Here is a 27,314-nt window from a genome sequence, read left to right on the forward strand (position 1 = left end):
TCACAGAGAAGGAGAGAAAGCTAAAGTCCTCGTTATTTTTATGAGACACCATCAGTAACAAGCAAAGGTCTTAGTCTGCAAGTAAGGGAAATCAGCAAATTTAGTTAAAAAAAAAAAGTGTTTACAGCTCTAGGCTTGTCGCTAATTAGCTATGTGATTCTGAGAAAGTCAATAATGTTTGTCCTCATTTTATTCAACTGTAAACTGTAAAGTTGGAGTAGAAAATTTCTAGCATCCTCTCCAACTTGATAAAATAAGATCAGCTTTTGTAATCCAGTCATTTGGAATTCATTCGAAGAGTCTCATAGCTATTTGGCAATAATCCTTATAGAATGTAGAAGAAAGTGTGTGTGTGTGTGTGTGTGTGTGTGTGTGTGTGTGTGTGTAGTGTATGTGTATTTTAATTTTATGCAAGTGGTAAAGGATCTCTTATAATTTAAAAACTGTAAATGTGTATTCTGATTTTAAATATGCCTCAGTTTTTCTAAACTTGATGAAAATATTTTCAAACTTTATGATAATAATTTTAAGTAAACTTTTTAAGTTAGTGTTGGAGATAAAGGCTCTAATTTAACAAGAAAACAAAGAAGGTTGACTTGGACAGAAAGTATACTTGTACTTGACTGTGTCTTATATTTACAAATCTCATAATATTTTAAAATAACTCAAGTCCATTAAAAAGAGAACAAATACAATGGAGCCATGTCTTTACATTATTGATTCTTCCTAGTCTGCCCCTCTGTAGATGCTTGCCAATTCTCTGTCCATGCTAGTGTAATGAAGGTTAGTAATGTATGTTGTATTAAAATAGAAAAAAAGAAAAAAAAAACAAACACCGCAGAGCTGAATTTTTATGAGACCTCAAATAGCTTTTAACTTGAGTTACTATTGAAGACATAATAGAAAGAAGATATAGTGAGTTGATTAGTGCCTAGGTCACCATCTCCCCATTCATTTCCACTGAAAACTTCAGAATATAACTTCATTTCAAAGTAGGATCTTTGCAGATAAAATTAGTAAAGGATCTTGAGATGATATCAGACTGGATTTAGAGTGGGCCCCAAATCCAATGACTGGTGTATTTATAAGAAGACAAGAGGACAGAGAGACAATCAGCGAAGAAAGACATGTTAAATGAAGGTAGGCAGAGATTAAAGTTATACTACCACCTGCCAAAAAATGTCTGGGGCCACCAGAAGTTAGAGGAAGTGAGGAAGGATTCTTCTCTAGAGTCTTCAGAAAAACTATTGTCTTGATAACAATTGGATTTCAGACTTCTAACCTACAGAAGTATGAAAGAATAAATTTCTCTTGTTTTAATTCACCCAGTTTGTGATATCCTGTCATTGCAGCCCTGGAAAACTAATACAGATTTTGGTACTGGGGAGTAGAGTGTTTCTCTATCAAATATTTTAGAATGGAAAAGTTTCTTTGGAATCAAGTAATGGGTAGAAACTAAAAAAATGGAAGCTCATGATAGAAAAAGTCCCTTGAAGAGAGACTGTTAGTGAAAATATGGACGTTGAAGGTACTTCTGTTGAGGTTTCAGAAGGAAACGTAAAACATGTTATTGGACACTATTAATTGGAACAGAGGGTGGACAATAGTGGATTGAATAGTGTCCCCCCAAAATTCATGTCCATCCACCCACTTTATGATAGTTTGGCAGTTAGTTGACAGAAGGATACAGGAAATTACCTCAGAAGGAATAACTTGTGAGATTTATGTTATACAGGGGTAGAGAAAAAAAATTGGTTGAATTATGTATTACTGTTTAGTAGAAAGAAGAACTTGTAAGCAGTGAGCTTAAATATTTAACTGAGGATATTTCTAAGGAAAGTGTTTAATGTGTAGTTTGATTTCTCTTTAAGGAATAAACTACTAAACAAACAAAATAGAGTTGGAGCTGGATGAATTGGAAAGTTCTCAGCCTATCTATATCTCAAAAGATGTTAAGGCATTCTCTGGAGAGAATGCCATGATGTCGCTGGACAACATTTTGCTGGAGATATTAGGCATGTGACTTGTGGATTCGACATATCACCTCAGCATAAGCCAGACATAAAGATAAAGTTGTCCAGGATGATCTCTGGAGAACCCTTGTGACTAATATGTGTCCCCTTGACATACATACGCAACCAACAAGGTTCTAGAGAATGTTATGTTAGCGTAACATATGAGTAGATCGTACACAGAGTCTTATCCATACCTGATTTAAGTAATGTGATTTGGACATTTGTGAGTCAAAAATATATACACAATATTTGAAACTTAGTTAAGACTTTAGAAATGTTAGGGTGGGGTGAGTGTGTTCTTCATGTGGAATGGATATACCTTTTAGGGGAACAGAGGATGGACAATAGTGGGTTGAAGAGTGTCCCACCAAAATTCATCCCATCACCCAGTTTGTGGTAGTTTGTTATGTTAGTTGCAAGAACACAGGAAATTATCTTAGAAATAATAATTTTTGAGTTTATGCAACTTGGTATCATATACCATACTTATTTTTGATAATGCTTCCCCATTTTCCACCTATGGCCAAATCAGTGGCATTCTTCTCAACAAAAGTAGAATTTAGATTAGCTTTTAAGCTGATATGGTATAGAAGTCTACCTTAGTAAATTCCATGCATGGTGCTAACTTGCATATATTCAAATTTCAACACTTCTTCTCAAGACAGTATGTATAAGCATACATAGAATCAAACAAATGAAGTTACTCAGGACCAAATTCAGTCCTTTGGTTGAGGCCTTAAAAAAGTTATAGTTAACACAAGATCCACATGGTATAGTTTATGGTACTTCATGTTTAATAATTGGTAATTTTTATTGTTTATGATATAGTTTGTTTTCACTTCTTCACTCCAAGTAATTTGAAATCTTTCTAAAGTTCTGGAAACATCTATAGACACTCTACTGGTTCTTAGGGGAGCACTTAGTATTTCTGATGAGTGATATTGGAAAAAAATCACCTAATTTCATTGAGTATGTAGGCTTAATTGTCTTTCATATGTATTTGAAGCAACAAGTAAATGCAGATTTTTTTTTCTGTAAAATTGTTTCTTTTCTGCTTTTCCTGGTAGCCAAAGGAGTTTTAAAGATATTTTCTTCTTAGTTCATGCATAATAACTACAGGCTGTTCTGGAACAGAAAACAAATAGTGAAATGGATGTAGAAAGAGGAGTTCCAAAACACAGAAGGAACTAATATAAAGGAGACTATAAAAGCACAGTATATAGTGTAACCTGTAGTATGAATGATAACCCTCAGCACACTAAGAATAGAGTATATTTCCTTGTTCCTTCAAGAACCATTGATATTACTAAAAATAAGGAAATCCTGAAGCTATGTATACCTTAAATTAACAATAAAATATAAAGTAACTTAACTTATTGACATGGTAGCTCCATATTTTGCTTTTATGTGGCAATAAAGAATCAGTACTTAGGTAAATTATATAATGAATAATTAGTCAACATATTTCAATTTTTAGTTCATTCCTTGAATTACAGAATATGCATATAGGCAACCTATTATGGATAGAAGCAAAATATAAAGTGAATCATGAATAATACCATGTGTATTTAATCTTTTATCCCAAACATTATAATGTATCTGCTCAATCACATTTCTTTGCCGTTATCCTCCAACTCCAATCCTCATTGACTATGAGGTATTTTTATGGCTTATCTTTATAGAAAATAGAGGTCAAGAAGGTAAAAGTTTGTTATTTACAAATATGTAACTCGTTCTGAATAGCTTGATGAACACTACAAATTTTCAATATAATCTATCCAACTCCTGGTTCCCCCATTTTATATATTTTACAGTATTCTATTCTATTGAAGATAGAGTAATGTAGACATATAATCTCAAGAGACGATAGAGATAGAAGAAAATGAGAGAGAGAGAGAGAGAGAGAGAGAGAGAGAGAGAGAGAGAGAGAGAGAGAGACCTTTATGGCTTGGGAACAGCAAAGTCAGAGTTGGTGCTGGTGAAGGTAACTATACACAAAAAGGAACAGGGAGAACATTTCTGATTTCACAACTTCTCTTTTTCCTCTTAAATCTTTGATTTCTCCATTAGTTTTATTTTGTTTTCAAAGTATGTTCTTACTGAAAAATGAGGATTCCAACCTTGATGTTAACTGTGTTAGCATCTGTAAGTATTTCTATGATGCTAATGTAAAAAGTAAATGTCTTTCCATGATTAGTAAAGTATTAGTTTACACAGTTTCAGTTCTTAAAGCTATAAAATATAGATTAAATGGTTGAGTTATTTGATATTCTCATTGTATGTGATAAGATGGATACAAGGTGGTATTTGAAGTTTCCAACCAAGAGAATTTAGTGCAAACATAAAATTTAATTTGAGGTTTATATCATTTTGAGTTATTTGTATTTGTATAAATATTAAATATGTATATGTGTACACACAAACATATATACATACATACATATACAAATATACAAAACAAACACATATATCATGATTCTGGCGTAAACCTCATCTGCATGCTACAGATTTTCTGATGCAGTTAGAATCACCAAAAGTGGTGTGCATTCCTATCTCAACATTTTATTCCATTTCAAACAATACATGCTATTAAAATTTAAATAAAGAACTTTTGAGATGTCTGTTCTTACATTTGTGACATCTTCTCACTCTTCTGTCTTTCCATAAATTCCATTTAATTATTTTAACACTTTAGATGGCTTTTATGTCACTTTTATTAATAGTGTAGCTGTTTGCTAAAATTGGGAAATTCTATGACTTAACAATCACATCTGTATTTGTGTCAAATTGATTTTGAGAATGGGTTATGCTCAAAATGCCTTGTAATGTTAAAATAAATCTGAAATAACTACATTCTTAAAATAAAAATGTCAAGGTATTTGCAAAAACTCAGTCATTAATTCACTTGGGTGATTTTAAATTAATAAAAGCTTTGTAAATTTAAGTATACGATTACCTCAGTCTTAACTTACATTCTATCAACCACTTTGGTTGAAATTCAATTACGTGATGTTCACAGGGACTTTAGTATAAGCCTGCCATCTAAACCAGCAAGGGTGTTTCATATGGAGTCCACTGATAAAATGTATCCTGCATGACTTGGAGGTAAAAATGTCCTGCAATTTTTAGCATAGGAAATTATACCTAAGTTAGCATATAAACAGGGAGGTTTTGGATTTTGTCTAAATACATCAGATGACATATTCAGAATGAGAAATTACCCATAAATAAAGAAGTAAAATAATACTAAACCAAAACCAAAAAAAGGCCTTATGTGTTGAGCAATGATATATTAAGAAATTTGACAGGGATATTAGTGAATTAGACCCACTTTAGAGTGGATGGATATAAATAAATATTTATGTATGCATGTATGTATGCACATACACACATATGTATATGTGTATACACTTGCTGATAACAAGGGGTTGAGCCATTTTCTCTTATAGAGGAATTTTTTGGTTTAATGAGGAATACAATTATTTAAAAACTATAGCCAGACTCTGAGTGGTATATAGGTAGCTTTGTGAAAGTGTATTGCACTCATAAAATATCTTAAGTATTGATTTTAATATATCTTATCTATGTAAAAATAGGCATATGAATGTCTGGTGATAAGATACATTATTGGAAAATTCACACATACACACAATTTTTACTTAATATCTCAGCATAATAATAAATAACTTTACTTATAACAAATATTCTTCAAAATGTATTTGAATTAAGTACCTAAGTGGTCAAAAGACAATGGGAATTCATGCCTATGTAATCATATTTTATGTATTTAGTATCATTGCATTGATTCTCCCTGCTATATAATATTATATATTAATTTTAGGAGTTAAAAAGTTACATGTTTCTCATATCAGCAGTGATGTCAGGAAACTGGAGTTTGAATCTTCAAAATAGTCAGACAAAAAGTAAGAATATTTGTTTGAAGTTAATAAGCACTAGGATGCATTACCTAATAGTAGAGTACAGACAGATCTTGATTACTCAGATGTTGATTATTAAGGCTATAGATTTTTCAATTTCTTTGCTCCTACAATATGCCTCTTCTTTTCATTTGTTTCCCTATTTCTCATTTTATTGCTGATTTTAGTTTTATCAAAAAGTAAGACTGTATAAATTAAAATAGTGTGTGCCTGTAATATTTGTGAATTTCAATACATAAAGTGAAGCATGTATTTATGTTCATTGAATGTCTGTAGAGGATAAATTATCACTGCTATCTCTTTTTCATATTTCTTAAAAATCAGATATATTATTCATTGAAAAAATAAATCAGGTATTACTTATAAAATTATAGGCTTTTTTAAAAAAAAATAGAACTCTAAGAGATTTTCCCCTTCCTCCAAGTACCCCTACATCTCCAAATCCTGGAGTGCTGTAGACATCCTCCCATATACACTCAGAGGGCTGAAGTGCTGCAACATCAGCTGTACCCAGTAGTGTGGCCACATACTTTCATTGTTAACTGGGTTAAAAATTTTGCTGCTATTGTCTTTTAATCCTCTGAAAGATTTGGATGGCATTTGCATCCAATCCATTTCTATGGCTCTTTTTTCAAGGACAATGAATTTCCTCATACTTTTAGGAGAGAGTGTGAATCAGGCAAGTGTCTAGAAAATCATGACCCTAGAGCTATCTCTACTGTTGGTTTCACAAAGCAATAGAAAAAAATAATACTTTTGGACAACTGCCTTTTGTACTCTTTTTCGTTGTTTATATGAGCAATCTCTTCCTTTGTACTATACCTGTCCTGATCAATTTGGATTTGCCTGTGAACAGTTTCTTCTGAGTGGAAAGACTTTGACTTGAAAAACAGCTTAGTTTTATTAATTTTTAGAGTTTATGTGTATGGAGTGCTCCAACACCTTTATACCTTATCACATCATCATCCCCTTAAACTGGCTTGAAAATTTTGTCAAAATGGAACCGAAGTTGTTTTCAGGTTGGCCCAATGCACTTTCAAATTTGGGGTTTTACTATTAGCTAGAACATTACAAACATGGTTACCTTTCTTATGCTTTCCCCTAAATTGTTGCTGATATCACACATGCCATGTAGGCTGTCAGTTGTTTTGAGTTCATGAGCATAATTTTCTAACTAACTTTGTTGTAGGAGATGTGTATTTTTATTTATTTATCTTAATTTGTTTGATCTGTAGAGGAAAATCAGGGAGATTCATAAACATAATCATAACCAATTACTTTCTTATTAGCTATATTATGAGCAAGTCAGGTTTATTTGAAATAAGGCAGAGGAGGTTTGACATTATGATAAGTTAACATAATATATCACAGTAGTAGATCAGAAAAATATACTTAGCATTATCTAATTAAGTTAGGAAAAGGTATTTGATAAAATTCAACATCCATTACTAATTAAAATTCTTAAAAATGAAGAATAAAAGGGAAATTCTTTATTGAATATATTGTATGTATAATACATTATCAAATCATATGTGATTTTTAAACATTGAGATTTTTTTCCCTTGGATAGTGGCAAAAGGTGAGGTTGTCTATTATCACCACTGAATTAGCTCTGAAACACATATTAAAGATACTTTAATACTATAAGAAAAGGAATTAGTAAACACACATCTAAATGACAATAAATTTTTCTTTTCTCATATTATTTGATGAACAAAAGTTGAAATGGACATTCAAAAAACCAAGAATATCTAAGACAATATTGACAAAGAAGAGTCGGGGGTGAGAGAGATTTGCCTAGCACATATAACACATGGACTAATTCTAATGTGATAATAATTGACAGATTAGTTTATTCACAGATGAATAGATTACTGGATCAGTGAAAGAAAATAGACAGCTCAGAAATCAATAAATAGACACTCAGTTTCTGTCAAAGCAAGCACTTCAAATCAGTGGGAAACATGGGAGTCATTGAATAAATTCTGGCATTCTGATGGCTTAACTTTGCAGTAAAAAATGATATTTCATCATTGACTATCACATGTCTCAAATTAATTCCAAGTGTTTTAAATATTTTATTATGAAGGTAAAACTAAAAAAATTAGTAGAAAATCTAGAAAAGTACGTTTTAGATCTTGTTGGGCAGGATTTCTTAAACAAAACTTAAAAGACACAAGTGTAAAGGAAGTTCTATCAACTTAACTGTATTAAGACTAAGAACATTTGTTTATCAAAAGGCAAATCAAGTAAAAAGTCAGTAGAAAATGTTTACAATAAATATTTCTGGCTCATAATTAATTTAAACATACAAAGAATTACTAAAAATTAGTGGAAAAAGACAGCCAAATAAAACACCAAGTTGACAGAAATCACAATTTTTTGGTGCCAAGTCAATAGATGACTCTAAGTCTTAAATAGCAGTTAATCAAACTTTAGTGTTAATTTATACTTAATTAAGAGTATAATTAGTTTTCTCAAAAAGGTCAAATTCCTGTTACAAATTTAACAATACATTAACTTCATTAAAATATAAAAAGTTTTTATTTCATAATATTTTGAAGTAGAAAATTATCTTTGTATTTTGCAACTCTGTGAAATAATACTGTAATATGAATTGTGAGAGTTCTGCATCCAAATTAAATGTTCACTGCAAAGAACACACTCAGGTGTCACAAGGTAATAATTCTAAATTTTATACATAACTAATTATTCAGGGAGTAAGTTGCGTAATGTAGTATAAAATTAACTGATTATATCCACAATGTAGGAATAGTTGTATATTATTTCGTTAATTGTTCCTTATCCTTTCTCCTCTCAGAAGAAAAGAGTGAGCCAAGATAATCTATTTTCAGCTTACCATATTTCATAAATTGTTTAAAAATTTGGAATTTGGAACACTATCTGCAGAATATCTACTGAATCCATAACACAGAGATATCAGTTACACACAAAAAAATCCAGAAAATGAATAAATTGATCAAGGGTAAATTTTGATAAGAAAAAAAGTAATTGACTTTGCTAAATTAATTGAGGACATTGTAGATAATTCGCTTTGATAAATATGAGTATGAACCTAGAGGTGAAAATATTAACTGATTTTTGCCATATGGTTTCAATTATGCTGGTACATTCTAATTTTTTTCAAATATATAATGAACCTAAGAAAACACTGCAAGGTAGCTGGACTCATACATCAGTACTATTAATAGGTTAAATAGAATATTACTTTGCATCATAACTTTGAAATTATCTGTGTCAATATTATATAATAAGTGTCCCAACAATGTGTAAGAAACAGAATACCGGACCAGTGGCTGACTACAGGCCAGAGGTCTTCTTTATGAAGAGAAGCGTGAAGCTTTGAGCATAGGATAATTAATCTCCCCAGAATAGCTGCAAACACATGTGAAGGCTGAAAATGAGACGAAATGATACCACATCCCATTCGTTGATGCTGCTCAGTCTTCTCTTAAAAGCTCCTCTGAACACCTTATTCTTAATATATGAATCTTCTCCTAACTTTGGATTTCTAAGGACAATGAATGTATCTCATCATTTGTCTTAGTCAGTTTGGGCTGCTGTAAGAGAATGTCATGGACAGGATGGCTTACACAATACAAACTTATTTCTCATTGTTCTGGAGTCTAGGAAGACTGAGATCAAAGTGCAGGCAAATCCGCATCTGATGAAGACCTGCTTCCTTGTTTATAGACGGCTGTCTTCTCTTTGTATACCGACATGTTGATAGAGAGAGAGGGATCTTGAGTCTTTTCCTCTTTTTATAAGGGTATTAATTCCATCATAAGGGCCCCAAATCACCATGCTATCTAACTCTAATTGCCTCTCTAAGGGCCCATCTCCAAATACCATCACATTGGGTATTAGGGTTCCAACATGAAATTTTGGAGGACACAAGCATTCGGTCCGTAGCATTTTCCTTTTTATTCATCCAAGTACCCGCTTGTTGAACAGCAAGTTTTAGGTTTGTTTTTTTTTTAATATGAAATATAGGATGTTTGGCATGTATTCAAGTTCAAGCATGTCATTTCTCTGGAGTTCCCTCTAGCAATATTTGATTTTTCTGGCTCCACCAAATGGTATTAACTCTCATTATTTATTCTGTCCACTCTCAAGATGTTCTCTAAAAACTTTCTCCATACAGCATAGATAATTTCCTTTCTGTGACTCTGCTTTGTCCCACTGCTTGCCTGATAAACCCTGCTTTTTACATTTACTGGCTTAAATCAGAAATGTAAGCATGCAAATATCCAGGAAAGGAGCTAAAGTAACTAAATTTAGAAAACCAAATTTACTTATTCTTCCTGTGTTTCATTTCATATTTCAAAGGTTTTATGTGCTCAATCTTGCATCATGTTTTAGTTAATTAATGAATTAAAAATTGAACTCTTCGTGCTTTCATTGTACTCAATAAAGAAACAATAATTTTATGTATTGTTAATTCCTTTTTTAAGATTTAGAATTTAATATAATTTAGCCTCAACTTTTCACCTTTGTCACTTCATGAGCTTGAAAAGATAATAAATTAATAATGTTGACCTATTTATTATTCTTTAATTTATTTTGAAGTTGAATATAATTGCCTTTTGTGAACTGCTTCATTATGATTTGCATAATTGCACCAGTACTCAAAACTACAATTTAGCATTCATCTTCTGTTTTCATCAGTAGTCAATTTTACTCTTAATTCCTTGATATTTTTTCCTTCTTTTTATGAACTTCCTAAAACATCATATCTTTTGCTAATCAACTTTTTAAGTGTGAAGGAAAATCTTTTCCTGACCTGTACATCGAGAAATAGCTGATGAGCATTTGATAGGGTCAGGGTTTGGTGTTGTCTTAATCCATTTGGTCTGCTATAACAAAATAACATAAACTAGGCAGCTTATAAACAACATGAGTTTATTTCTTACAGTTCTGAAGGCTAGGCAGTCCAAAGTCAAGGCTCAGGCAGATTTGATGTCTGGTGAAGGCTGGCTGCCCATAGATTGCTATCTTGTCGCTGTAACCTCGCATAGTAGAAGGAACAAAGAGGAGTTCTTAGGCCACTATTATAAAATAGTGCACTAATCCTATGGACTAATCACCTCCCAAAGGCCCCACTTCCTAATCATCACCTTGGGGGCTAGAATTCTAACATATAAAATTGAGGGGGACGCATTCATACTATAGCATGTGTACTGAGAGGAATACCATTTTGTAGTCAGGTCTGATTTCACTACTTAAAATCTCCATCTCACTACCAAATACCTACTATCTCTAGCCATATTTTATTGCAGACATTATTAAAACTCTTTTAGTTCCTCAGCATATAATATTCATCTGTCCACTTAAAATCTTTTTAGGTGTGTTCTCCCTTCATAGAAAACTACCATTCTTTTTTGTTTTCACACTTTCCCTCAACTTTACCTACTTGCCATGCCTTCCACATGCCTAACCTCCCTTCACCGTTCCTATATCATCTCAAAATATTTTACTCCACCAAGTATCATTACATATTAAGTAATGACAATGAACATTACATTTTATTTATATTACATATTTGTCTGTTTTTGCCATGAGACTGAGAGAGATGTATGAAGATAAAGTGTGCTTCAATTTGGCCATCATTGGTCTCCAGCATTTAACACAGTGCCTGATAAATCGTGGGTGCTTAATAAATATTTGCTGAATGTTGTTAAAAGGAAAGGATAGACTTAAAAGATATTTGCTCTGAGAGTGCTGAATTATATTTTAGCAATAAATTATTAAGACTTTGTATCTCACTCGGGGCACAGCTTTAATAGTATCCTTGAAATTTGCTAATAGAGTAGATTACAAGTGTTACTACACACACACACACACACACTCTCTCTCTTTCTCTCTCAATGATAATTAAGGTGTTAGGTGTAGGTGATAGATATGTTAATTAGCTTGATCATGGTAATCATTTTACAAAGTATACATCTAGCAAGTCGTCATGTGTACACACTAAATGCAAAAAATTTTTGTCGATCATACCTCAATAAAGCTAGAAAGAAATATTCTAAGTGCTTTTTAGTCAAACTGTAGTCAAGACAGAATATAACTTATTCTCTGTAATGATGTAGAGCATTCACATGACCCTAAGTGGCTCTTGGGAACAAGGCTCTTGGTGGTCACTTGCTAATGTACCGACCGGATTCTTCTGGAGCAGAGCAGGGTGGTGCTCACCTATAATCTCAGCTACTCAGCAGGCTGAGGTGGGAGAATCCCTTTAGACCCGGAGTTTGAGGCTGTGGGAGGCCATGATGTTGCCATTGCACTCCAGCCTAAGCAACAGAGTGAGATCCTGTCTCTAGATTAATGAACAAAAAAACCATGGACTCAGTTTCTCTTCTCTCTACTTTTATTTCCTGTGGCCACATTAATTCAAATGATATCTATTTCTTGCCTGCACTTCTACATTAGCTCTGTGATTGGTTCCCCACTGTCAGCCTTGCACCCTCTGCAATCCCCTTCATTCACCAGCCATGGCAGTCTTGCAGAAATGTAAATCTAAATTTATTAGACTCCTGTTTAAGAGTAACTTCTTCTGTTCTTTCTTATAGAATGCTGTTCTTTTCCCTCACGCATTTCCTGCACATCCATTTCAGAATGTGCAATCATATGCCTATATGCATGCCTAAATTTTTATGTGTCTTCACATCTAGACTGTAAGTTCTACAGGGGCAAAAATTTGCCTTTTTGACAACTGCATCCTCAGCAATCAACACATAGTAGGTGCTCAATAAATACCATTGAATGAATACACTGGGCAAATTATTCTTAACTTTCATTACTAACAAAGTTTTAGCACAATTAAAGTTCTCTGAAACTTGGGTAAAGAAAACAAATCTATGTATTGAACCACATTAGTCAATAGTTCCAAGAAGTTCAAAGTGATACTAAAGAGTTTCCCGTTCCATCCTCACTCCCCCAGAGGACAAGTCCCAAAAAAGTACATTCAATAATAATACTCAGCACCTAAAATTGGTAGCAGTGGGAGTTCTGGAAAGTCTCACTGGGGATGCTAGCCTGGCTGTCCTAGGTCCCTGGAGTAGGATAAACCTAGTAGAAAGTTTAGGTGCAAAATGTTTTAGCATCAGCCCATATCAAGGGTTCAGTGTCTGTGGTCAAAATTTGAATGTTATTTCTCATCGACTCATTCACTTTTGACCGCCTCACCAAAAAATTCTGTAGCAAAGGAGACATAAAGATATATATACATATTTGCAGTTAGCAATGGCTAATGAAAACTAGTTGGCCTTGCCTTTCACAAAAGACCAACATCTGCACTTAAGAATACTGGTTAATTTGCCACTCAAATTTTTTATTCATCAAGGTAAGAACAACACTGACCATATATTTAGAAGGAAATATTTTAAAGATTTTAATATATTAAATGCCAATCACCCCTATGATTAAGATTAAAAAATAGGATCTGTCTTAAACTAAGTTAAAATTGTACTATTCACAAAGGAGTAGGAGAAATAATTAGACTGCTGACGAATGCCTAAATGAAATAATTTAAAAAATACTTATTGGAATATTTACCTTTTAAAGTTATCTGTGTTTTTCAATCATAGTATTAAATTATTTCCTATGGATGAAGATTAGCTTTCCATTTGGTTTCTCTTTGCACTAATTTGATAGTAGTGTGGACTGTTAGCTGTGTGTCCTTGAAGAGGACTAATATATATTTGGGCTATCAGGTTACTCATTTGTTATTATTAGTTGGTGAAATATATTTAGTCTCTGGTATCATATTATAGTCTTCATTTGCATGTTCATTTGCACGAATTAGGTAGGAATGCACTTTAAAAAGCAAGGATCACTCGTTAATTTCATATTCCAAAGTTCTTATGACCCATCTTTTATTCTCTTCTCACTGGTACCAGCCAGACATTCTTAAATAGAATTTATCTTGTATTTTACCTTTCAACTCCAGAATCTTTCTTTCCTTTTATCTATGTAATTTCATAGAAAGAAATTAAGTTTTGTGAGTCAGGTAGCTGTGGTTGAAACCTAGGTTCTTGCGTGTTCAGTGTTATGCTGGAAAACTACATTGAACCGTAGGTATTTCTGCTTTCTGGGGATAGTCATTTCTACCCACAGGATTGTTGTAAGACTTAGATGATAGTGCAGCTGGCCCCTCCGTATCCCCAGGTTCCATATGGGCAGATTCAAATAACTTCAGATTGAAAATATTCAGAAAAAAATAACAATACAACAATTTAAGAAATACAAATATAATATAGTATGACAACTATTTACATAGCATTTGCATTGTACTAGGTATTATAAGTAATCTAGATATGATTCAAAGTATAGTCATCCCTTGCTATCTGTGGGGGGGTTGCTTCCAGGACTTCTTCACATACCAAATCTGCAGATGCTTAACCCCCTTATATAAAATGGCATAGTATGCACATATAAGTCATGCACATCCTCTTGTACACTTTAAATCATCTTTAGATTACTTGTAATACCTAAAATAGTTATTATACTATCATATTTAGGGACTGATGACAAGAAAAAAAATCTGTACATGTATAGTACAGACCCAATTCTCTTTTTTTTTCCTGAATATTTTTGATCCACAGTGGGTTGAATCCACAGATGGGGAACCCACAGATACAAAGGGCTTACTGTATACAGGAGGATGTGCATAGGTTACATGCAAGTACCATGCCATTTTATATTAATATAAAGGACTTGAGCATAAGTGAATATGAGTAACTGTTGGTGGAAAGGTCCTGGAACCAACCTCTGCAGATACCAACAGATGACTGTACATGTAAATCAACAAATGTAATAGCTATCACATATTAAGAGCTAATGGACAGTAATTATTTTTATTATTTCATTTTTTTAATGGTGAAAAATTTTTGAGACTATCATATAAAGTTTATTTAAACTCATATTTACTCCATCCTGAGGACTTGATTAATCCTTGTTGGGTCTTCCAAAAGAGCCCAGGCCAAAGCCATTTGTTTACTCTAGGCTCTGATATTCCATCTAGTTAGTCACCTCCATCTTTAAGACTAGCATTTTTTCCTCCTTTTAAACTTTTGGTATTCTCCTCATTCTATTCTTTGCAGTTAACAAGACTACATATACAAAATAATACTTTCTACACACAAACTATCCCTTAGCGTGCAATATCAGATGCCATAATACCAGACATTTACTATTCACATAAATATTTTAAATTATACATTTTAAGTTCAAAGACAAATAAGGAGTCCTATAGGAAAAATAGGAAAGTCCCTAAAATAGGGAAAAAACATGTAGTTTTATTTGCAGTAGAATTTTTCTTCTTTCTATGTAACAGAAAAAGGGTAAAATACAAGGAGATAGTCATAAAGTTAAAAAAAAATTAGTTATAAGGGTGCTTGGCTTTCAAATCTGGGAAACAGCAATGAAAAATCACAGTAATCAAATCTGGCCTGAATAAAGCTCTGTATAATTAGTACATTACACATAATGATAATGATCTTGTATTTTATTTAATTTTATTTATTTATTTATAAATGACAACCATATTGCACCTGGATACTTTGCAATAATTAAAATAATTTAAAAAGTACAAAATGAGCCTTAAATTAAAAAGACTCACCAATTTTCCAGACTGATAAAATAAACTCAACTAATTAAAAGGCAGAACTTTTATTTTGAGCTTGTACTGGGCTGAGAATCCTGGCATATCTATTTATTTCTAAGTTAGAATGATGTCCAGATACTCAGGGATTTTTACTAATAATTCAATTTTAAGGCCAAAATTTTAAGTGGTAGCAATTTTTTACTGTGAAAGTGTGATTATAGAAAAAAATAATTACAGAGATACATCCCTGTGTGGTTGTTTTTTATAACTTGATTTATCAAATATATAATGAGGACCTGCTATATATTAGACAATATCCTCTGGAGTATGGGGGTATTTTTCATCACGCATGTTTTTCCTGTTCTCAGTGTACTTAAATTCTTGTAAGAAAGGTAAGTACATGTCAGAATAATACAAGTGGTATTAGAACAACTATCAGAGTAAAAAATGACAACATCTTTAGAAAATGAAAACACTAAATCTGTTTGGGTATAAGAACTCTTTGTATCTCTTAATGAGATTGAAATAAAACTGAAATAGTAGCTAGGACTTCAAATGTCATATCACTGTAAAAACAAAATGATGCTTTAGAATATAGCAAGAAGGAAGATATTACAATTTATTATATAATGAATAAACTTATAAGCTGGGATGATACATATTTAGGTAATATACTACTTTAATGATTCCTAATAGGGAAATACAAGAACTGATTTTAAGATGGTGGCATCATTTATTAGTACTATGTTTATTTATATTTTCAAAATCTGGTCTCATGTCCAGCTGAGTAGAGAGACAAAATCTAACCAATTATGAATCTCTAAGGTTAGTGAATCCCACAGGTAGGTCATAGGTATCTTCTGAACAGAAGGATGAGGGTTCATAAAACAATTCTATGATGAGAGACCCTTGTGTTTTTTAGAACTCTTCTGACAGAAACAACATTGAAAACCACTGGAAGAAAATAATTCATATGTTATTATATATTTAATGGCAAAGTACCTGGAGTATTAAAGGGAACTTAAAACATTTATCCTAACAATAATTTATTTTCTTACTTTGTTCTCAAATTGTTTTTCAATGACAATTCAAAATTGCTATTCCAGATTAGTATGAGTTTCACATTTATAATTTTTGAAAGGCACGGTTGACTTAATAAAATTAAACCACCTAAAAATACTTTCCTTCTTTTCCATCAGTTTTTTGATTCTTGTCATTTCTGATCCCAGCTCATCATTTAAAATATGAAAGCAAACACAAGAATAGTAATGATAATTCTGAAGAAACATTACTTAAATCCTGTATGAATAGTAATAAAACAGTGAACATTCTTATAGTTTTCGAAGTCTGTGATCTTACCAACATGCTAGTACTAGGACCCTAAAAGGTAACATGCATACATTTGGTATGTGGTCCAAAAGGGACATTGTTTTTGTGTCATCAAAACTATGTCATCTTCTATAAGATAACAGAATTAGCATCAACTTGGCACAAGTTTGTAGAAAATGGAATACTTAGGAAAACTGAGATTAATTTTGTTCCATTTAGTTTCTCATATGGTTGGGAGTATGTAGAAAGTGTGTAATTGTTCTGATTGACCTGTATAATTTCACAATGTCAGAGTAGTAAGCCACCAACATTTGCTGTAGAGTTCCCTATATGACAAAAATATAAAGGTAAAAATACATAACATTTATAAGTGAGCTGAGATTTATCAGCAAAAGAGCTGAAAATAGGACAATTTAGGAAAGAGCATAAATTATTTAAGGACAATAATAAGTTATTTCTTATCTGAAATATAACTCCTAAACTGTATTCTTAATAATCATTCAGTTATCCAATATTAGACAGTGCCGCTTCTGGGAGACCCTAGTCTCTCTCCTGGATTGGTTATAGGGGTTCTTCAAAACAGGTCTCTATGGTTTTGATTATGTCCCTCATCTTATTAGAGCAGCCAAGAAAAAAAAAAAGATTCTTTTAAAAACCAAGGCAGATCATGGCATTCCTCACCTCAAAACCCTTCAACGGCTATTTTTTCACTCCTAGTAAAAGATCATGTGGTTACCATGATATGTTAAACCCTGTAGGAGCTTCCCTTAGTTCCACTTTACTTCTCTGACCTCAGTTCTTGCTACACACTTGCTCCCTGCTGTCTCCAAACCCACTTAAGCAAACCACTGCCTCAGAGCTTGCTATTTCCTCTGCCTTGAATACTTTGACCCTTCCCCTAGATATCCATAGGCCTGTTTTTTTACTTCCTCAAGTCTTTACTCAAAAAGTTATCTTCTTTCCATAGAGGTTGTATTAGTTTGCAGTTCCACCAACATTGTATAAATGTTCCTTTCTCTCTGCATCATGCCAGCGTCTGTTGTTTTGGGATTTTTTGATAAAAGCCATTCTCACTGGAGTTAGGTGATATCTCATTGTAGTTTTGACTTGCATTTCCCTGATGATTAGAAACATTGAACATTTTTTCATATGCTTATTGGCCATTAGTCTATCTTCTTTTGAAAAGCTTCTGTTCATGCCTTTTGCCCACTTTTTAAATAGGGTGATTTCATATTTTCTTGCTGATTCGCTCAAGTTCTTTATAGATTCTGGTTGTTAGCCCTTTATTGGATGTATAGTATGCAGATATTTTCTCCCATTCTGTAGCTTGTCTGTTCACTCTATTGATTATTTCCTTGGCTGCTCAGAAGCCTTTTAATTTAATCAGATCCCATTTATTTATTTTTGTTGTTGCTATGATTGCCTTTGGAGTTGTCTTCATAAAATCTTTGCCTAGGCTGATGTCTATAAGAGTTTTTCCAACATTCTCATCTAGAATTCTTATAGTTTCATGCGCTTAAGTAAGTTTAAGTCTGTTATCCACCATGAGTTGATTTTTGTGAGAGGTGAAAGGTGTGGATCCTGCTTCTGTCTTCTACATGTGACTATCCAATTTTCTCAGCACCCTTTATTGAATAAGGATTCTTTTCCCTAGTGTATGTTTTTGTCTGCTTTTGTCAAAGATTAGATGGCTACAACCTCTGTAGAAAGTAATATGGAGATACCTCAAAGAGCTACAAGTAGAGCTACCATTTGATCCAGCAATTCCATTATTGGGCATCTACCCAAAAGAACAAAAGACATTCTCTAAAAAAGACATCTGCACTAGAATGTTTATAGCTGCACAAATTCACTTAGGAAGACAGCTCTTGGACTAGGAGCTAGGGAAAGTGGGAGCCCTGTGTTCTTAGCTGCACCCATCTTGAGTGGACTTTCCTCCTTACTGAGCTAAGAGGAAGTATGGTATAGACAGCTTTGTTTCAAATACCACACACTCTTAATGTTCTTATCAAAATTTGTGTATTTTCTTAAGTATTTGTTTCTTTATTTCCTGTAGAGTCTTAGGAGCATTTTAATAAATTTCAAATCATTGTTTTTTTCATAATTGTCACTGTTTTTTTCCCCTATGGAGCATGTCCAATGAGCTCTTATGTTATTATGCTAGAAGTCCTAGAAATTTATTTTTAAAATTAGAGACATCTAAAGTAAAAGTCATTTACCAAAGTAAAGATATTTGGTGTCAGGGCCATATTTTTATCATCTGTCTCTCATATCTGCATTGCACATGATAGACAGTGAACAATCATTGATCCAAAACCAACAGACAATATTTCAAAAGGATGTCATTACTTTACTTTTGTCCAAATAAGTTAGAAGTAGAAAGGAAGCTAATTATCTTAATCTGCATAATATAAATGATAGAAAGAACATCAACAAAAGTTTCCTCACTTCCAGAATAAAAATTGGAAAACTAACATTGAAGACATAGTAGATCTCAAGCAACACAGTAACCAGCTTGGATGTGCAAAGCCCAAAGATAATTAATACCAGTGAGAATATATTCTTCAGTCAGTTCTACAGCATGCCAAGCAATACTCACCAACATTCATACAATGTTGTATTACTTTTAAAATGCTATTGCTAATAAATTTTGTGTGTAACTTTGAATTATATAAGAATGAATTATTGTCATTATACAGGTGAGAAAACTGAGATTGAGAAGTCTAGATTGTTGTGCTTATTTGCCATAACCAGTAAATGACAAGGCCAGAATTTAAACCCAAGCTATTTCCAAATATATTGCTTTTAAATAACTGTTAAATGGTTTGACCATTTTAAGAATTAATAACAATATCAATTTCATATATGGTTTTTAAAAGATAAAATCTCTGCGAAGAGCAGAAAATACCACATTGTTCAAACAGATTAAGCTATAGAACAAATGACCTCTAAGTCTCTACTAGGTCTAGTGTTCTAAGATCAGCTTAAATGCCAACCTTTGAATTCCACTGTGTTGCCCTATTTTGAAGGATTCATAAATATTTGAGGAATGAAAATATGCAAATAATGTCTTTATCCCTTTAGGTATCAAAGCCAATACTTCTATATCTATTCTGCATCTGAAAAGTTTCATACCACAGATTTCTGCTTGATTTAGAAAGCAACTCAAGCCTCTGCACTTATATATCCCCCATCACTTGCAATTTAAATGAAGCACTGTATAAGATAAAATTTATCAATAAAATGAATAGCAGTGCACTGACATATGGTGGGCAAGGGGCATTAAGAACAAGTGGACATATCAAAACAATCTCAGGAGCCACCCAACTCACTTCCATTTGAGATCTCTGGAACACTCTCATATACATATGAAAAATGAGTTTATTACCTTGAGAAAGGGAACATTTGGAACAAATCCTTTATAATGAATCTCAAATACTCTTTCCACTTCATCCCACCTCCATTCACATAGTACTCGTTGACAGTCAATGGAATATAGAGAAGAGAATCAAAAGTGATCTTAACTTATAGATTCACACTTAAAATTATCATTCCAGCACCAAAACACACTCTTTGAGTTTCAATTTTGGGAAAAATGATATATGTTATATCTACCTGTGCTCTGAGAAAGGAAGCTGCAAGAATTTATTTGGGGTACCAACAAACTGATCCATGACATCTACCTTATTAATAGTTTCAAAAATTCACACAATAAGAATTTTCTTTTTAATAACTAGAGTAATAAATGTTGAACTGGTCTATTTGGGGATAGTACTAATACAAATCTTGGCTAAACATACATAAAAATCATTTACAGTTAGATTACATATGGAGAGAAATAAACATGTTTTTTCTTGGTTTGTGAGTTAATATTTCCGTAATCTTTGGTGGTATGTGACTTGCACATTCTTAATGAAAGTGGTGCTTTTAAAGAAACAATTTTATGAAACATATTAAAGATAGGAAAATACTGCAGCTATGGGAAAGAACTTGAAAATAGAGTAGAATCAATAATGAAGCACAAGACAAATATGTGTATATCTCTGGAAAAGAAAACATAATCTAATCTTTAGTTGATGGTTAAAAAACATTGATAAAGTTAGCGCTAATTCGTATAGATACCAGAACCCATTTTTCAGTTATTTTACTGGTTTATTCATATGTTTTCATATGATTTTAGAAGCTGCCAGTAAGGAACAGGAAAACCAAGATTTCCAAGAAAGGCTGTCTTTCCTCTTTTATCCCTTTTCCCTCCCCTCTTCATATTCTTTAACTAGAGAGTGTGTTGGGCAAAGAGTCCCAGCCCTTAAAAACAGTCCAATAGTGTGTGTATGGGGGGGGGAGGTGGCTTAATGATAATACAGGACAAATGTTTTTATAAAGTACACACAAAATGTAATTAGCTCCCCCTTAGGAAGTCAGAAAATGCTTCATTGAATAGCTGATAAACTTTATCCAATGCCAGGATTTAAATCAGTAGCAATCAAAATACAGTACACTCTCATACTCCATTGTCGTTTTCCAACTTCTATTTATATATACTATTTATGAGATCCTCACAGAAGCAAATAAGGAAATCAAGGCACAGAGAAAGTTAGGTATTTTGTCAATGATCACATGCACAGTTCATATTGGTGCCAAAACTAGACACCAGATCCCCTACGTACACTTAGTTCCCCAGCTATATATAAAAACATAAATGATGGCTCATCACAGGGACAGAGAGCTGTTATGCACCCTCTTCAGCTTAAACTAAAAATTTTCAATAAGGAACAATTAGGAATAATTAGGTAATATACATTGTAAACACAAAGCAAGTATGTGGAAAGAAATAATGTTAATCCAAGCTTATTGTATTTTCCAGTTAGCAGGGTGTTTTTCTTATATGTAGGTGATATTTGTTTATTAGTAGAAGCTGTACTCCTATACATTATCTTAGCAGTTGGAAATTCACTTGAACTGGAGTTTGTTCAGAGAAAATAGTATACTAAGTAATGCCCTAATCTTTTTCACACAAATGTAGTATAATAAAATAGCAAAATGTTTATTTCCTATGTTATGATTGAGGAAATGTATGATTTCTGTAACTGCAATTCATGAATTAATCTAGTGCAGTGGTTTTCTTCTTTTGTTTTATTTTTTAGAGATAAAGAATGATGATGTGTACCATTTGCTTATTAGTAGAAAATATTATTCTTAACTTATAAGTGAAGCTCATTTATATTTTATCTAAAGTGAGTTTAAGAAAGATTAGATGAGATAGCAGTTATTTCAGAAATATCATATAAAATAAGCCCAGCATAATTTATATAGGACAATGTGAAGACATGTCATATGTTTAATTATTCATAACTAATGATATGATAGCATATTAACAGTGATAATCACTCACCATCACCATAGCACTGTTCAACAGCCTAAAATCACTGCAAGTTTTTGATTACTTGACAGATATATTTCAGCACCTTCTTTATAATTATTACACATCATGTAGGAATATAAATTTAATAATGAACAGATTTTATTCTGTTGAAGTTGGAGTATATTGTACAATATTTTATAAGAGCAGTCAAAATCTAAAAAGCCAATTTTATTACTGTCTTATGGTATTTTTTTGTAGTATCAGTTTTGTGTGTATGTTATATATTATGATATTTGAAGAAAATATTTTCTGGCCCAACAAAAACCTATTCTCTTTCAATTATTTTCCTTTCCTATCTTTCTAACATCTTCACTTTTGTTATTCATTATTTGGTTTAGATTGAATATCTAGAGATGCAGATATTGTGTCCAGTTTCCTGGTCCCCACTTCTAGGTTCACTAAGGACCTCAGTTAATCACTGATGATAGTTGCTTGCGGCTTTCAGTCCCAGAATCAAACAGGTACCATGGGAACTGATTTGTAGTGTCTTCTGTGGTAATAGAACTGCAAAACACTCATCACTGACTGGTAGCTGGTTTTGGTGAACTATGAACTCTGTTGAGGTACTGGTTTAAGTAATCTATTGCCATGGGCAATGCCACGGTGATTGTTTCAACCATCGCTTCCCTATGTCTCTGTGGAGAGCCATGTCCTTGCTCACAAGCAGCTCAGACTGGGTCTTGTTGAGTCTATAACATTCAGCTATAGTCACATTTTATTTCCTCCCCTAATTATTTTTTCTAATCTTAGCAGCATCTTTTGTAATCATCCAAAGGAAATAATTACATAAATTTTCCATCAATAGTAAAATATGTCACCTAATCTCATACAGTATTTACTCCCAATGCATCACAGTTGATCATGGCAACTCCCTTTCATAGTGAAACAACTTCTAATGCCTTATATATTATTTTTCTCCTATTGTGGAGACCAAGATAACTATATATATTAAAATACAATGTGATTTTAAAAATAAAATAAAAATTTAAAATCTACTGTATATCTTGATAAAGAAAAACAAAGCAAATGAAGCAAATGCCTCCTTTTATTTATATCTAAGTGTGATTGAGATTTTCAAGTATTTACCTGAGATTCAAACTGAAAGAAGCTAATCATAAAGGAAGGTTAAATATAGGTTTATTAAAGACAATGTATCTTTACTATTTTATGTATTTATTCACTAAAACTTTATTAAACATGTTTTATGTGTCAGTACTTCCATGCTACTGTTTTAAGGATATTAAGTTCTTATTTTTGTTCTGAAAGGAAACAAGATAATCAGAATAATAACCAATATTCGTTTAATATTAATACTCTAAGGAACCTGTATATAGTATCTCACTTAATCTTCAAGAGAACACTATAATGATGAAGAAATTTGCCCTTGTCAAATAGGAAGGTCAGAGCCAGGATTCCAAACCATGTAGTCTGGTTCCAGAGCTCTGTACTTAACCATTACAAAACATTGGGAATAAATGCTTACTAAGTGCTATGGTTCATCAGAGAGAGGCACCTAATCCCAATGAAGTGTTGAAAACAGTTCCCAGAATCAGAAAGTGCTGATGAAGATGATATTTAAAGGCTGAGAGTAAGTTAATTATACAACTCACAAAGAGCTCTGTATATAATATATTTAAGTGAATCTTGAATCTTGAGGTGGTTAATGCTTTTGGCGACATAAGATATAGAAAAAAATAATATGTAGACACTGTCTCTCTGTTTCCGTCTCTCTCTCTTTCTCTCTCCTATTTATTTATTTATTTTGGAACACTGGGAAAAAGGTATGTAAAATCCGTAAGATTTCCTTTTGCTTTGCTTACTCTGTGACAAATATTACCACTGTTCACATTCGTTAATATCCAGTTCTATTCTATTTCCAGGAACAGGAAGAGATTAAACTACCCCCACTCACTTGGTTAAGTACAACAATATGACTTTCCAGGGCAACAAAGTATATTCTGCAATAGCATGTGCCTCTTCCAAGTGAAAGCATATAATTGCCGGTGCCCAACTCTGCACTGACTTTCTTCTATTATGTCAGCAATAGTGGAGAATCATTGTAATATGGAGGTTCAGTGCTGAATCATCTCATGGAGGAACTTGAAAACACACTGAACTTTGGGTTACTAAGACAAAAACATTTTTTAAAACATCACCAACATTTGAAATTGTTTGTGATGGCAGCATAATTTTGCCGCTTTTGAGTACCACAGTTCCATCTTAGATTAACTCTCAACACTGGACTTCCCTCAGAGTATTGGCTTCTAGTTTAGGTCAAAGTTCCCAGGGCCATACATTCTCCAATGCATCTAAATATTGATTAAATACAGATCATTGTAAGTATCAACAATAGTGCACATGTGTTCCAGTGGTAAGAACAATTTATCTTTCCCCTTTCTAATCTATGGTTGAAATTATTTTAATTAAGTATTATTATATCTAGGCTGTAGGAGTCAAGAATTTATTTGAGGTGCAGAGCTCAAAACAAAAGAAACAATGTATTAGTTATAGTTCTCCAGAGAAACAGAAACAATAGTATGTATATATTTCAAAGTATGATTTATCTTAATGAGTATCAAAGTTGGTTTTGATTGGTTTATTTTTTTCTTTTTGAGGTGTAGCATATCCCTGGCTTTTTTTGTAGGCTTGATAATCATTGATGTGGTTCCAGCCAGAAATTGTAAATTTTACCTTTTGGGCTGCTGTATATTGTTGTATTCTTATAACTATTCTTGAACCCTCTACCAGTATACAATTAAGCTACTTAGAAATTGGTCTTGTGCACCTTGTTTTTTAGATAGTTTTAGATGGGACAATATATTATTCACCCTAGGGCTAATTATTTCTAACACCTAAGGAAAGACATTTCTGAGTACTCTAATACTTCAATCATTAAGGAGTATCTTAGTGTACTTGGGTTGCCATAACAAAATACCATCCCTACAACAATTTAAGTATGTATGTTTGTGCACACACATATGTATACATAAAAACAACTTTACATGAATGTAGTTTTTATAAATTTTTGATTTACAGAAATGGGAATTGATCTGTATTCTTTTACATTATGATTTTCTCATACAAAAATGTATCATGAGTACCTTCAGAGTGTAGGTCTAATTCATTTTTAATAATTTAATTTATTTGGATATATTCATTTTTAATATTTTCAAATATTACATGGAGCATGATTATACAAAATAAGTAGTCAGTTTTTTTTCCTACAGATAGACATTTACTTTTTTTTAGTTCTTGACCAAAACTAAAGATGCAGCAATAATCATGATTTTACATATACTCTTTCAAAGAGGTACGCTTTAAAGATGAAGTCTGAGAAAAAGCTGTGGACCACACTATTTATCAAGCCATTTTAAGGATTTTTCTTTTATTCTGAAGCAAATGAAGCAATATTTGAAGAAAATCTATGAACTATGAATAAAGAGTTCTTGTTTCATCACTGGGATATTTTACCAAAAGAAAAAAAAAGAAAAGAAAAGAAAGGAACCTCACTGAGAAGAGTTACTAGACTCTACATTTAAATGATAATTCTGGAAAAATTGCACTGTTTGAAATCAATTATTAAAAAAATACATCATGGTAGTATTAATTAATGGCATTAAGATAGGGTCCAGATTTATTGTATCTTCATGATTATGGCAGTGCAAAAGCAAAATTAAAAAAAAATTATATAGCTGTTGATTATAAAACAACTTTCTCAACTAAAGAAGATAGTGACCAGGATTATGAACTATTTGGAAATTCTAGTATATTTAGGCAGCCAAACTCTGTTGGGGAAAGGCATTGAAAAATATGACAGGTGATTCCTTATGTTGCTACAATGCCCTAAGGGAACAAGGTTGAAATTGTTACCTGACAAGTGTCAGTTCTGCAGCACTTCTGTAAATTAGATGGGACAGTGATTTCATAGCACAGCTTGAGTCCAATCTGGGTTCCCATCTCCCCTCACTTGTTCTAACCTACAAAGTTTAGGGAACTAAATATATCTGGGGTCTTAGGGTATATGGTAGGCAGTTTGTCAGTGACTACTCCAGTATTGTCAAGCCCTTCTGCAATACTACTCATGGCCAGTTATACAACTTTCAACCAGCAACTTCATGACCACAACCTATAGTGCCAGAAGTGGTTCGAGGACTGTAGCTCATTCATTTACTCAGAAATAGTGGTGTCCAGACTATATGTTAACTTTAAAAACATCAGTGATCTCAAAACTCAAAGTTAATCTTTTAAATTTTCCCCCAAATCAACATTATTTGCCAAACTACAGCAGACTTGGGGTGGTGGTAGTAATATAATATTTGATAGTGTTATATTTAAGAAACTTCCAAGAAAAATAAAACCATGTAATTTACTACTAGAAGGTTGACAGTGAAGCTGCTCTGGTTACCATTTCTGTCTAACAAATTATTTCAAAAACTTAGTGTTTAAAAATTATTTTATACTGTTTGTGATTTTATGTGTCAGGAATGTGGAAAAGGATCGGGAGGGGCTCTGATCATCTAAAGGTTCAACAGGAAGTCAATATCCAATATGGCTTTGTCTCATGGCTGGAAGTTGATAATGGCTACTGACTGCTATATGTGGCATTTCCAGTAAGTGGGTTTCAGTGGAGTTAGACTTTTCATATGGCAGCTAGCTTCTATCAAAGCAAGCATCCTTAGAGAACCAGACAGAAACAGCCAGTGGCTTTCTCTGATCTAGCTTCAGCAGTCTCATGCCATCACTTCTGCTCCACTCCATTGGTCAAAGAAGTCACAAGGCCTGCCAATGGGAAAAAAATAAATTTTAGCTTTTGATGTAGGAGGAGGACAGTTAGGAGAGGGAATGAGGAGGAAACACATGAGAGGGAAGATAACTTTGTGGCTATTGTTATTGCTAAAGTGAGCTAGTTTTATAATTCCTACTCCAAGAATGACAGAAATCCTTCTCTATTAGAGTATCGATTCAAGTACAGTGCCCCCAAAACT

The sequence above is a fragment of the Lemur catta genome, chromosome 5, assembly GCF_020740605.2.
Source record: "Lemur catta isolate mLemCat1 chromosome 5, mLemCat1.pri, whole genome shotgun sequence".
In the NCBI taxonomy this organism is placed as follows: domain Eukaryota; kingdom Metazoa; phylum Chordata; class Mammalia; order Primates; family Lemuridae; genus Lemur; species Lemur catta.